This window comes from Tachyglossus aculeatus, unplaced genomic scaffold (genome assembly GCF_015852505.1).
Source record: "Tachyglossus aculeatus isolate mTacAcu1 unplaced genomic scaffold, mTacAcu1.pri scaffold_149_arrow_ctg1, whole genome shotgun sequence".
Lineage (NCBI taxonomy): Eukaryota > Metazoa > Chordata > Mammalia > Monotremata > Tachyglossidae > Tachyglossus > Tachyglossus aculeatus.
Window position 1 is genome coordinate 388,966 of NW_024044872.1, and position 14,660 is coordinate 403,625.

Consider the following 14,660-nt stretch of genomic DNA (forward strand, 5'->3'; position numbering starts at 1 on the left):
CTTTGTCTGGACTTTCTCGGGTGCAGCCCGCAGCCCTCCAGATTCTAGAGCCGCCAGAAGAGCAGGCCGTAAGGCGTGTAGTTGGGCTGCGGGGGCGCAAGCGCATAATATGTCATCCATATAGTTAATAATATATGCCTCAGGATGCTTGACGCGGAGCGGCGTTATCAAAAGCGTAAAGTAAGTCTGGCACATTCTGGGGCTATTTTTCATTCCCTGGGGGAGGACCGTCCAAAGATATCGCGTAGTAGGTTGAGTCCTGTTAGCCACAGGGACTGAAAACGCAAATCGAATACGATCATCCGGGTGGAGCAGAATAGAGAAAAAACAATCCTGAATATCTACTACTAATATCGGCCAATTCCTAGGGATCATAGCCGGGTTCGGGAGCCCAGGTTGCAGGGCTCCCATCGGCTGCATCGTCTTATTGATTTCTCTGAGATTTCTCTGAGATCAGTCAACAGCGCTTTTTTATCACAAAGACAGGGGAATTCCAAGGGCTATCGGAGGATTCAATATGCCCTGCTGCTAATTGTTCCGCGACTATCACTTGTAAAGCAGCCAATTTCGAGGTTGGGAGCGGCCACTATTAGATTCATTGTATAGGACGACTGTAACCCATAATCGCGAATACTTTTTCGCAACTCCTTAATCAACTCATAAGGGAGAGAGTCATACTGAGCCGGCCGCCCGGGAAGATGCACCACCAGCATCGCTTGCAGTAGCTGTACATCCCCTCGGCGCAATGCCTTCTGCCGGCAGCCCGAAAGGGCCCCGGTCTAGGCAGGCTGTGCCGTAGCAGGCACAGCATATACATACGGCGGCGCAGCAGACAAAGGGGGAGCAAGGGGGGGAGGGGGAACGATCGACGGGATACTGCCTACAGGCGCTGGGGCTGCAAAAGGTCCTTTGCTGTGGTTGCGGCAGCAGCCGTCGTTGTAAGAGGGGCCAAAGGCGGGTATAGATCAGATCCCTCCTTCGGGTCTGCAGTCCCAGAGTCAGAAGGATCGCCAGAGTCATTATGATCCTGGTCCCGATACAAGTCCTCGGGATCCGGAACAGTAGCGTACATCGGCTCCAATCCTTCTGTTGGAGGCAGACCTTCAAAGGACAGGGGGTCCTCCTGATCACTCCCTGACCCCAAGTCGCGTGCCGCCGGCGCCTCCTGTAACACCCGTTCAGCGGGATGCAGCGCCTGCAGCGCCGTAAAAACAGTTTTCCATGTAATCAGTACCCCTTTGGGTAGGGGCTGGGACAAGCTTTCACGAGTCTGTAGCTCCCTGTAAGCATCTCGAAAGTGATTTGAACTGGAGGTCGGGCGCGATCATTGTGACGCTCTTGCTCCGCGCACAAATCAAAAATTCTGCCTTCTAAAGCAAATAGTCTCTGCCATCCAGGACAGTCTTGGCTAAGGTTTGCCAATCATACGGGCAGACGATTGAGGAAGCAATACTTTCTATGAGTGCTAGCACATAAGGAGCGGTGGGCCCATATGTTGCAGCACCCTGTTTCACTTCTTTTAATAGTTTGAAATTCAGGAGTTCGTGGGTACGTATTAACTGACCAGGATTATCAGGGTCAGGTTGCCCATCACAGGGTAACCCATCAAGAATTCAATAGGTATCTCCTCTCCCCCTTCCATAGCAGCCCCCATCGCTCGCTGCGGAGGTGTTTGTGCTGGTTTCGGGACCCATGGAGGGGGTGGTGGAGGTGGTGGTGTGGAAGGAGCTGGCTCAGTGAAAGGATTCCACTTTCCTTCCTTTGGAAACCAAGGGCAGCATTTTTCCACGCATTCCAAAAATTGTTCAATCTGGGCAGTGGTGATAATCAATCCACGCTCCTTTACAACAACCTTAAGTAATTGGATATAATGATCCCGAGAACGGAATTGAATTTGTCCCATTTTCTTCCCTGCTGTAAGCCTGGTGTTTGAAAATGAAAGTAAACTTAAATGCCCTCACCTCTTCGGTTCCTTAGTGAGTCACTGCGCAGTGATGAGTTGCTTCGTGAGAGTTGCGGTGCTGAGTCTGAGGGTCCAGGCTTCATGTCCCTGTCCCTGTTCGGGCGCCATTTGTTGCCGTCTGCCTCCACGCTTCCAGCTCAGTGGGGAGACGGGCACTCGCAATGGAAGAACGCAGGCCAGGCGAGTCTCAAGGTGGACAAGGAGACTGTTTATTGGGTTAAGCAGCAAGACTTTTATATCTTTCAGTCACATTCTGTATTTGTCCATGTTGCTGTGTTTGTAACTAACACAGCCATTCTGTAACCTTCAAAACCAGTAACAAGCAACACCCGTTTATGCAAGGCCATAGGGCCGATAACAAGTAACTCTTGCCTGTCCACAGCTCTCCTCTCAGTTCCTTGTAGGTCTTCCTGTGAGCACGGAAGGCCTGGCTTACTACTTAGGCCCAGTAATTGATGGGCCAGATGTTAGGTCTGCCACAATGGTCCCCCTGTCTCCCGGTGTAGGTACCCCTCTGCCTCCTGGCCCTGGTCTCCCTCTGCTTATCCGCTCTGGTCCCCATCTGTCTCGCGGCCCTGGTCCCCCTCTCTCCCTGCCCTGATACCATTTGTTGCCGTCTGCCTCCACGCTTCCAGCGCAGTGGGGAGACGGGCACTCGCAATGGAAGAACGCAGGCCAGGCGAGTCTCAAGGTGGACAAGGAGACTGTTTATTGGGTTAAGCAGCAAGACTTTTATATCTTTCAGTCACATTCTGTATTTGTCTATGTTGCTGTGTTTATAACTAACACAGCCATTCTGTAACCTTCAAAACCAGTAACAAGCAACACCCGTCTATGCAAGGCCATAGGGCCGATAACAAGTAACTCTTGCCTGTCCACAGCTCTCCTCTCAGTTCCTTGTAGGTCTTCCTGTGAGCACGGAAGGCCTGGCTTACTACTTAGGCCCAGTAATTGATGGGCCAGATGTTAGGTCTGCCACAATGGTCCCCCTGTCTCCCGGTGTAGGTACCCCTCTGCCTCCTGGCCCTGGTCTCCCTCTGCTTATCCGCTCTGGTCCCCATCTGTCTCCCGGCCCTGGTCCCCCTCTCTCCTTGCCCTGATTCCCCTCTGACTCTCGGCCTTGGTTCCCCTATCTTCTGGCCCAGGTTCCCCTCTACCTCCCGGCCCTGGTCACCTTCTGCCTCCCCACCATGGGCCGCTTCTACCTCCCGGCCCTGGTCCCCCTGTCTTCCGGACTAGGTACTGCACTGGACCCCTCTGCCTACGTGCCCTGGTCTCCCTGTCTCCCGGCCTAGGTACCCCTCTGCCTCCTAGCCTTGGTCCCTCTCTGCCTTCAGGCCCTGGTTCCCTTCGGCCTCCCAGCCCTGGTCCCCCTCTGCTTCCCGGCCCTGCTCCCCCTCTGCCTCCCTGCGCTTGTCGCCTCCGCATCTCCACGCTGGTCTCCCGTTGCCTACCAGCCTAGTTACCACTCTGCCTCCCGGACCTGGTCAGCCGCTGCGTCTATGACCTGGTCACCCCCGGCCTCTCGGTCATGGTCCCCCTCTGCTTCTCAGCCCTGGTCCTCCTGTCTCCCGGTCCAGGCTCCCATCTAGTTACGGTCCCAGGTCCCCCCAACTTCTCGGCCCTGGTCCCTCTCTATCTCCCGACCCAATTATGCCTCTGGCTTCCGGCCCTGGTTACCCTCTGCCTCCTGGCCCTGATCCCCCATCTCTCGGTTCAGTTACCCCTCCCCAGCCCCAGCCCCGGTCCCCCTGTCTCCCAGCCCAGGTACCCCTCTACCTCCCGGCCATTGGTCCCCCTGTTCTGCCAGCCATGGTCTCGCTCTATCTCCAGGCCCTGGCCCCTGTCTCCGTCCTGGCCCTGGGTCCCCTCTACCTCCCGTCCTAGGTTCCCCCGTCTCCCGGCCCAGGTACCCCTCTGCTTCCTGGCCTTCGTCCCCCTCTGCCTCCAGGCCCTGGTGACCCTCTGCCTTCCGGCCCTGCTCCCTTTATTCATTCATTCATTCATTCAATTGTATTTATTGAGCGCTTACTATGTGCAGAGCACTGTACTAAGCGCTTGGGAAGTACAGGTTGGCAACATATAGAGACGGTCCCTACCCAACAGCGGGCTCACAATCTAGAAGGGGGAGACAGACAAGAAAACAAAACATATTAGCAAAATAAAATAAATAGAATAAATATGTACAAATAAAATAGAGTAATAAATGCGTACAAACATATATATGTATATATATATATATATATATATATACAGGTGCTGTGGGAAAGGGAAAGAGGTAAGAAAGCGGGGGAATGGGGAGGGGGAGGAGGGGGAGAGGAAGGAGGGGGCTCAGTTCGAGGAAGGAGGGCGCTTATCAGCTCAATCACAGCCGACACTTCCCCCACCCCACCCCACCCCACCCTGGGAGTGCCAGCTTCCCCCCGCCCCAACAAGGCTCGGCTTTGAACATGGGAAGGTTGAAACAGGCCCCAGCGGTACCGCCTTGCTCCTTTTTTCATGGTATTTGCCAAGTTTTTATAGAAGCAGCGTGGCTCCGTCGAAAGAGCACGGGCTTTGGAGTCAGAGGTAATGGGTTCAAATCCCCAATCCGCCACTTGTCAGCCGTGTGACATGGAGCAAATCACTCAACCTCTCTGGGCCCCAGTTCCCCCGTCTGTGAAATAGGGATGAAGACCTTTAAACCTCCTGACCCTGGTCCCCCTGTCTCATGGCCCAGGTACCCCTCTACTTCCTGGGCCTGGTACTAATGTCTCCGGGCCCAGGTACCCTTCTGCCTCCCAGCCCTGGTACCCCTTTACTTCCCGGCCCTTGTCTCCCTCTGCCTCTCTGCCCTGGTCCCCCCGGCTTCTCGGCCCCGGTCCCCCTCGCTTCTTGACCCCGGTCCCCCTCTGCCTCCCTATCATGCCTCCTCGCTCTGGTCCTGCTCTGACACCCTGCCTTGCCCCCCACCCTGCTTCTCGGCCCTGACCCCCCTCTACCTCCTGTCCCTTGTCCACATCTGCCTTTCAGCCCTGGTCCCACTTTACTCTGCCTCCTGGCCCTCGTCCCCCTCTGCCTCCAGGCCCTGGTCACCCTCTGCCTCTCGGCCCTGCTGCCTTTAAACCTCCCGACCCTGGTCCCCCTGTTTCATGGCCCAGGTATCCCTCTACTTCCCGGACCTGGTATCACTGTCTCCCAGCCCAGGTACCCTTCTGCCTCACGGCCCTGGTCCCCCTTTGCCTCCTGGCCCTTGTTCCCCTCTGCCCCTCTGCCCTGGTCCCCCCGGCTTCTCGGCCCCGGTCCCCCTCTCTTCCCGGCCCCCCTCGCTTCCCGGCCCCGGTTCCCCTCTGCCTCCCGATCCTGGTACCCCTCTGCCTCCTGGCCCTGGTCCTGCTCTTACACCCTGCCCTGCTCCCCCACCCGGCTTCTCGACCCTGGTCCCCATCGACCTCCTGGCCATTGTCCACGTCTGCCTTTCAGCCCTGGTCCCACGTGACCCGCTGACTCTGGTCCCCCCCCAACCTTCCGTCCCTGTTCCCCTTCTCTCTCCGGCCCTAGTTCACCTATATCTCCCTGCCTTGATCCAGATCGTCCGCCCGGACCTGGTCCCCTCTCTGCCTACCGACATGGTGCCCCGGTGCTTCCCAGCCCTCATTGCCTTGTACCTCCAGGCCCTGGTCACCCTCGGCCTCCGGGCTCTGGTCCCCCTGTGTCTACCAGCCTTCGTCATCTTCCACCTCGTGACCCTGACCCTTCTCTCCGTCCCAGCCCTTGGTCCCTTATACATCCAGGCCCTGGCCCCCCTGTCTCCGGACTCAGGTACCCCTCTACATCCTGGCCCTGGTCCACCTCTGCCTCCCCGCACTGGCCCCCCTCTGCCTCCCGGCCCTGGTCGCCCCCTGGCTCTCGGCCCTGTTCTCCCTCTACATCCAGGCCCTGGTCACTCTCTCATTCCCGACCCTGGATCCCCTCTACCTCCCGGCCGTGGTTCCCCTGTCTCGCGTCCCTGGTACCCCTCTAACTCCCGGCCCCGGTCCCACTCTGCCTCCAAGCCCCGGTCCCCCTCTGTCTCCCGGCGCTGGCCAGCCACTGCCTCTCTGATCAATCAATCAATCAATCAATCAATCAATCGTATTTATTGAGCGCTTACTATGTGCAGAGCACTGTACTAAGCGCTTGGGAAGTACAAATTGGCATCACATAGAGACAGTCCCTACCCAACAGTGGACTCACAGTCTAAAAGGGGGAGACAGAGAACAGAACCAAACATACCAACAAAATAAAATAAGTAGGATAGAAATGTACAAGTAAAATAAATAAATAAATAAATAAATAAATAGAGTAATAAATATGTACAACCATATATACATATATACAGGTGCTGTGGGGAAGGGAAGGAGGTAAGACGGGGGGATGGAGAGGGGGACGAGGGGGAGAGGAAAGAAGAGGCTCAGTCTGGGAAGGCCTCCTGGAGGAGGTGAGCTCTCAGCAGGGCCTTGAAGGGAGGAAGATCTGGTTGCCTTCCGTCTTTAGGCCCAGGTACCCCTCTGCCTCCTGCCCCTTGTCCTCCCCTTTCTCCCGGCCCTGGTCCCCCTTTGCCTCCCTGACCTTGTCCTCCCCGGCCTCTCGCCTCTTGTCTCCCTCTCCCTCCCTACCCTGGTACCTTCCGCCTCTCGGCCCTGGCCCCTCTCTGCCTCCCAACCCTGGTCCCCCGTCTCCTGGCCCAGGTACCCCTCTGCTTCCTGGCCCTGGTCCCCTTCTATCTCCAGGCTTTGGTCCCCCTCAGCTTTCTGTCCCTAGTCCCTTTGAGCTTCCCGGCTCTGGCCTCCCTCTACCTCCAGGCCCCTGGGTGTTTCTCCCTGCTAGCCAAGGGTACCCTCTACCTCCTGGCCCTGGTCCCCTTGTTCTACCAGACCTGTTCTCCCTCTACTTCCAGGCCATGGCACCTCTCTCCCTCCCGACCCTGGGACTCTCTACCTCCCGGTCTAGGTCCCGCTGCATCGCGGTGCAGGTACCCCTCTGCCTCTTGGCCCTGGTCTCCCTCTGCCTTCCCGGCCTGGTCCTCCTCTGCGTCCCGGCCCTAAACTGCCTCTGCCTCTTTGACCTGGTCACCTCTGCCTCTCGTCCCTGGTTCCCCTCTGCTTTTCAGCCATAGTCCCACTGTCTCCCGGCCCAGGTACCCCTCTGCCTCCCAGACCTGGTCCCCCGGTCTACCGGCCTTGGTCCCCCTCTGTCTCCCGGCCCTGATCCCCCATCTCCCGGCCCAGGTACCCCTCAGCCTCCTGGCCCTGGTCCCCCTCTGCCTCCTGGCCCTGGTCCCCCATCTACCTGCCCTGGTACCCCTCCGCCTCTGGGCCCTGGTCCCCCGTCTCCCGGCCCAGGTACTCTTTCGCCTCTTGGCCCTGGTCCCTCTCTGTCTCCAGGCCATTGTCCCCCCGGTTTCTCGGCCCTGGTCCCCTGTGTCCCGGCCCCGATACCCCTCTGGCTCCCATTCCTGGTTCCCCTGTACCTACCAGCGTTAGTTCCCCTTTACCTCCAAGAAGTGGGGGGAACAAGAGCAGGGAGGCAGAGGAAAACCTCTGCCTACCAGCCCTGGTCCCCGTTTCCCGGCCCTGGTCCCCCTCAGCCTCCTGACCCTGGTCCCCCATCTCCCGGCCCAGATACCCCCCTGTCTCTTGGCCATGGTCCCCTTCTGCTTCCAGAACCTGGTCCCCCTCTGCCTCCGGACCCTTGTCCTCCCCATTTCTCGGCCCTGGTACCCCTTTGCCTTCTGGCCCAGGTACCATTCTGCCTCCTGGCCCTGGGCCCCCTCTGCCTCCTGGCCCTGCTCCCCCTTCTCCCAGCCCAAGCACCCCTCTGCCTCCTGGCCTTGGTCCCCTACTGCTGCCCTGCCCTGGTCCCACTCTTCCTCCTGGCCTTGGACCCCTCTGACTCCTGGTCCTGGTCCCCCATATACCAGCCCGGGTACCCCTCTACCTCCTGGCCCTGGTCTCCCCCCGACACCCTGCCCTGGTGCCCCTCTGCCTCCTGGCTCTTCCACCCCTAGAACTCCCAGCCCTGGTCCCCCTGACTCCTGGCCCAGGTATCCTTCTAACTCCCGGCCCTGGTCCCCCTCTACCTCCCAGCCTTGGTCCCACTCTCCTTCCGGCGCGGGAGTCTCCTCTACCTTGCGGCCCTGGGCCTTCTCTTCCCCCGGGACCTAATCCGCCTTTTTCACCGTCAAGGTCCCCCTCTGCCTCCCGGCCCTGGTCTGCCTCTGCTTCTCTGACCTGGTCACTCCCCGCCTCTCGGCCCTGGTCCCTTTGAGCCTCCTGGCCCTGGTCTCCCTCTACCTCCAGGCCATTGGGTCTCTCTCCGTCCCTGCCATGGGTCCCCTCTACCTCCCGGTCTAGGTCCCCCTTTCTCCCGGCCCAGGTAACCCTCTGCCTCAGACCCTGGTCCCCTTCTAGCTCCGGGTCCTGGTCCCCCTCTGCCTCCCTGCCCTTTTCTGCCCTGCTTCTCGGCCCTGGGGATCCCTTTGAAAAGGGGGATCCCTTTGCATTCCGGCCCAGGTACCCCTCTGCCTACTGACCCTGGTCCCTCTTTTCCTCCCGGCCCTGGTCCCCCACCTCCCGGCCCAGGTACCCCTCTACCTCCTGGCCCTAGTCCCCCACTGCCGCCCTGCCCTGGCCCCCCTCTTCCTCTCGGCCCAGGGTCCCTTCAACGTCCACGCTCTGGTCCCCATGTCTGCTGGCCCAGGTACCCTTCTAAATCCTGGCCCTGGTCCCCCTCTGCCTCCCCGCCCTGGTCCCCCTCTGCCTCTCAGCCCTGTTCCCTCTGTCTCAGGGCCCAGGTACCCTTCTGCCTCCCTGTGCTGGTCCCCCTGTCTCCAGGCCTAGGTACCCCTCTGCCTCCTGGCCCTGGTCACACACTTCCTCCCTACCAAGTTTCCCCTCTGCTGCCTCCCAGTCCTGGTCCCCCTCTGCGTTCCTGTCCTAGACCCTCCTGCCTCTCAGCCCTGGTCGCCCTCCGCCTGCAGGCTCATGTACTCCACTGCCTCCTGGCTCTGGTCCCCCTCTGCATCCCAGCCCCTGAACCCCGTCTCCCAGACCAGGTGCCCCTCTGCCTCACGGCCCTCCTCCCCCCATGTGCCTCGGCCGTGGTTCCCCTCTGCCTCTCGGCTCTGGTCCCTCTGTCTCCGGGCCCAGGTACCCCTCTGCCACCAGGCCTTGGTCCCCTTATGTCTCCCGGCCAGGTACCACTCTGCCTCCTGGCCCTGGCCCCCTTGTCCCCCGGCCCATGTACCCCTCTTCCTCCCTGTCCTGGTCCACCTGTCTCCCAACCCAGGTAACCCTCTGCCTCTTGGCCCTGGTCCCCCCCTTGCCTCCTGGCCCTGGTCCCCCCTCTGAATCCTGGCTCTGGTCCCTTTGTCCCCCTGCCAAGGTACCCCTCTGCCTCCCTGTCCTGGTCCTCCTGTGCCTCCCGGCTCCGGTTCCTCTGTGCCTCTTGGTTCTGGTCTTCTTCTACCTTCAGGCCTTTGGGTCTCTCCACATCCCTGCCCTGGGTCCTCTCTATCTCCCGGCCCTGGTCCCCAGTCTCCCGTCCCAGGTACCCCTCTGCTTCCCGGTTCTGGTCCCCCTCTCTCCCGGCACAGTTACCCCTCTGCCTCCCGGTTCTGGTCCCCCTCTCTCTCGGCACAGTTAACCCTCTGCCTCCTGGCCCCGTTCCCCCTCTGCCACCAGGCCTTGTTCCCCCTATGCCTACTGGCCCTGGTCCCCATCTTCCTCTAGGCCCTGGTCCCCATCTCCCGGCCCAGGTGATCCTCTACCGCCTGGTCATGGTCCCCCTCTGCCTCCTGGCCATGGTTCTCTTCAGCCCCCCAGAACTGGTCCCCCTCTGCCTCCCAGTCCAGGTCCCCCTCTGCCTCCCTGACTTGGTCTCCCCCGCCTCTCGCCCCTGGTCCCCCTTTACCTCCGGGCCAAGTTACCCAGCCGGCTCCTTTTCCCCCTCTTTGTCCCGTCCCTGGTCCCCCGTCTCCCGGCCCAGGTACCCCTCTGCCTCCCAGCCCTGGTCTGCCTCTGCCTCCTGGCCCTGGTCCCCCTCTGCCGCCCTGCCATGGTCCCCCTCGGCCTCCAGGCTCTGGTCCCTCTGTGCCTCCTGGCCCTGGTCTCCTTCTATTTCCAGGCCCTTGGGTCTCTCCCCATCCTGGCCCTAGGTCCCCTCGACCTCCCGGCCGTAGTCCCCTGTCGCCCGACCCAGGTACCCCTCTGCCTCCTTGCCCTGGTCCCCCTCTGCCTCCTGGCCTTGGTCCCCCTCTGCCTCCCGGCCCTGTTCCCCCTCTGCCTCCCGGCCCTGTTCCCCCTCTGCCTCCCGGCCCTGGTCCCCCTCTGCCACCCGGCCCTGGTCTCCCTTTACCTCCAGGCCCTGGGGTCTCTCTCTGTCCCAACACTGGGTCACCTCTACCTCACGAACCTGGTCCCCCCACCTCACGGTCCAGGTACCTCTCTACTTCCCAACATTAGTACCAATGTCTCCTGGCCCAGGTACTCCTCTGCCTCCCGGCCCTGGTCCCCCTATGCCTCCCGGCCCCAATTTCCCTCTGCATCCCGACCTTGGTTCCGCTCTGCCTTTCAGCCCTGGTCCCACTTTACTTTCTGGCTGTGGTCCCCCCCGACCTTCTGATCCTGGTCCCCTTCTTTCTCCGACCCTAGGTCACCTCTACCTCCCTGTCTTGGTCCCCATTTTCCACCCGGACCTGGTCTCTCTCTGCCTATCGTCGTGGTGCCCCGGTTCTTCCCAGCCATCGTCGCCTTGTACCTCCGGGCCCTGATCCCCCTGTGCCTGCCAGCCCTCGTCACCCTCTACCTCCTGGCCCTGGCCCTTCTCTCCGTCCCTGCCCTGGGATCCCTCTACCTCCAGCCCCAGGTCCCCCTGTCTTCGGACTCAGGTACTCTGTCTCCGGACTCTGCCTCCCGGCCCTGGTCCGCCTCTTCCTCCCGGCCCTGGTCTCCCTCTACCTCCAGGCCCTGGTCACTCTCTCTTTCCCAGCCCTGGGTCCCCTCTACCTCCCGGTCTTGGTCCCCCTGTCTCCTGGCCCTGGTCCCCCTCTGCCTCCTGGCCATTTTCCCCCTCTGCCTTACAGCCCTGGTTCCACTTGACTTTCTGGCCCTGGTCCCCCGCCCCCTCCACGATCTTACAACCCTGGTTCCATTCTCCCTCCGGCCTTAGTTCCCCTCTACTTCACTGCCTTGGTCCTCATATTTCACCCGGACCTAGACCCTCTCTGCCTACCAGCCCAGGTCCCCCTTGTGCCTGCCAGCCCTCGTTTCCCTCTACCTCCTGTCCCTGGCCCTTCTCTCCATCCCGGCCCAGGTCCCTCCCTGTCTCTCGGCTCTGGTCTCTCTCTGCCACCCGGCTCTGGTCCCCCTGTGCCTGCCAGCCTTCATCTCCCTCTACCACCTGACCCTAGCCCTTCTCACCGTCCCGGCCCTGGGTCTCCTCTACCTCCAGCTCCTGTTCCCCCTGTCTCCAGACTCAGGTATCCCTCTGCCTCCTGGCCCTGGTCCGTCTCTGCCTCCCCGCACTGGTCTCTCTCTGCCTTCCGGCCCTGGTGGACCTCTGTCTCAAGGCCCTGGTCTCCCTCTACCACCAGGCCCTGGTCACTCTCTCATTCCCGGCCCTGGGTCCCCTGTCTCCTTGTCCAGCTACCCTTCTAACTCCCGGCCCTGGTCCCCCTGTTTCCCGGTAAAAGGATACTTCTGCCTCCCGCCCCTGCTCCCCCTCTGTCTCCTGGCCCTGGTCCCACTTTACGTTCTGTCTCTGGTCCCCCCCGACCTTTTAACCCTGGTCCTCTTCTCCCTCTGGCCCTAGTTCACCTCTACGTCCCTTCCTTGGTCCCCATCTTTCTCCCGGAACTGGTCCCTCTCTGCCTACCGGTATGGTGCCAAAGCTCTTCCCAGCCCTCGTCGCCTTGTACCTCAAGCCCTGGCCTCCCTCTACGTCCAGGCCAGTGGGTCCCTCTCCGTCCCGGCCATGGGTCCCCTTTACCTCCTGGCACTTGTACCTCTGTTCTGCCAGCCCTGGTCTCCTCTGCCTCTAGGCCCTGCCCCTCTCTCCATCCCGGTCCTGGGAACCTCTACCTCCCAGCCTAGGTCCCCCTGTCTCCCGGCCCAGGTAGCCCGTCTGCTTCCCTTCCTTGGTCTCCCACTGCCTCACGTCCCTAGTTCCCCACTGAAGTTCGGTCCTAGTTCCCCTTTACCTCCGAGAAGTTGGGGAGGGGACAAAAGCAGGGAAGCAGAGGTACCCTTCAGCCTTCCGGCATTGATCCCCAATTTCCTGGACCTGGTCCCCCTCTGCCTCCTGACCCTGGTCCCCCTCTGCCTCCTGACCCTGGTCCCCCATCTCCCGACTCTGGTCCCTTTTAGCCTCCTGGCCCTGGCCTCCCTCTACCTCCAGGCCACTGGGTCTCCCCCCGTCCCGGCCATGGGTCCCCTCTACCTCCCAGCCCTGGTTCCCCTGTTTTACTAGCCCTGGTCTCCCTCTGGCTCCTGGCCCTGGTTCCCCATCTGCCGGCCTTGGTACCCCTCTGTCTACTGGCCATGGTCCTGCCCTGCCGCCCTGCCCTGTTCCCCCTCTACCTCCTGGCCATGGTCCCCTAGTTTCTCCGCCCAGGTCTCCCTCTGACTCCTGGCCCTGGTCCCTTTATTCCTCCAGGCCCTTCTCCTACCCACATCACGACCCTGGTCCCCCTCTGCCTCTTGGTCCTGGTCCACCATCTCCGGACCAGGTACCTCTCTGCCTCTTGGCCCTGATCCCCCCTGCCATGTTGCCCTGGTCACCAACTGCCCCCTGTCCTTGGTTCCCCTGTGCCTGCCAGCCCTATTTCCCCCTTACTTCCAAGAAGCTCGGGGGACAAGTGCAGCGAGGCAGTGGGGGAGCATAGCCAGGATTTAGAACGGTACCTGGGCCAAGAGGCAGGGAGACCAGGCCGGGACGTTGAGGGGACCCAGGGCCGGGAGGAAGAGGGGGACCAGGGCAGGGCAGCAGAGGGGGATCAGAGCTGGGAGGCAGAGGGTTAACTGGGCCGGGTGACATTGGTACCAGGGCTGGGAAGTAGAGAGGCACCTGGGCTGTGGGACAGGGTGACCAGGGTTGTGAGGTAGGGGGGACCCAGGATTGGGACGGAGAGAGAGACCCAAAAGCCTGGAGGTAGAGGGAGACCAGGGCCGAGCGGCAGAGGGGGACCAGGGCTGAGAGTCTCTGCCAGACAAAACTATTTCTCCTCCCTTATTGACACCCATGCCCATCGCCCCCGCCAGCTCTTCCGTACGTTCAACTCCCTTATCAGGCCCCCGGTTCCTCCCCCTCCTCCTTCCCTCAACCCCAACGATCTGGCCTCCTACTTCATTGACCAAATTAAATCCATCAGGTCCGACCTCCCCAAAGTCACCTCCCCCCCTTCTCCAATCCCCCGGCTCTCAACACTCTCTGCTACTCTCCCATCCTTCCCAGCAGTATCCTCAGAGGAGCTCTCCTCCCTCCTCTCAAGTGCTACTCCGGCCACCTGTGCCCATATCCCTCCTGCCTTTCCTTTCCAAACTCCTTGAACGAGTTGTCTACACGCGCTGCCTCGAATTCCTCAACAACAACACTCTCCTCGACCCCCTCCAGTCTGGCTTCCGTCGCCTACATTCCACGGAAACCGCCCTCTCAAAGGTCACCAATGACCTCCTGCTTGCCAAATCCAACGGCTCATACTCTATCCTAATCCTCCTCGACCTCTCAGCTGCCTTCGACACTGTGGACCACCCCCTTCTCCTCAACACGCCATCTGACCTTGGCTTCACAGACTCCGTCCTCTTCTGGTTCTCCTCATCTCGTTCATTCTCATTCTCTTTTGCAGGCTCCTCCTCCCCCTCCCATCTCCTTACTGTGGGGGTTCCCCAAGGTTCAGTGCTTGGTCCCCTTCTGTTCTCGATCTACACGCACTTCCTTGGTGACCTCATTCGCTCCCACGGTTTCAAGTCTCATCTCTACGCTGATGACACCCAGATCTACATCTCTGCCCTTGCTCTCTCCCCATCTCTCCAGGCTCGCATCTCCTCCTGCCTTCAGGACATCTCCATCTGTATGTCTGCCCGCCACCTAAAACTCAACATGTCCAAGACTGAACTCCTTGTCTTCCCTCCCAAACCCTGCCCTCTCCCTGACTTTCCCATCTCTGTTGACGGCACTACCATCCTGATCCCGTCTCACAAGCCCGCAACCTTGGTGCCATCCTCGACTCCGCTCTCTCATTCACCCCTCACATCCAAGCCGTCACCAAAACCTGCCAGTCTCAGCTCCGCAACATTGCCAAGATCCACCCTTTCCTCTCCATCCATACCGCTACACTGCTCGTTCAAGCTCTCATCCTATCCCGTCTGGACTACTGCATCAGCCTTCTCTCTGATCTCCCGACCTCGTGTCTCTCCCCACTTCAATCCATACTTCATGCTACTGCTCGGATTGTCTTTGTCCAGAAACATTCTGGGCATGTTACTCCCCTCCTCAAAAATCTCCAGTGGCTACCAATCAATCTGCGCATCAGGCAGAAACTCCTCACCCTCGGCTTCAAGGCTCTCCATCACCTCGCCCCCTCCTACCTCACCTCCCTTCTCTCCTTCTACAGCCCAGCCAGCACCCTCCACTCCTCTGCCGCTAATCACCTCACCGTACCTCGTTCTCGCCTGTCCCG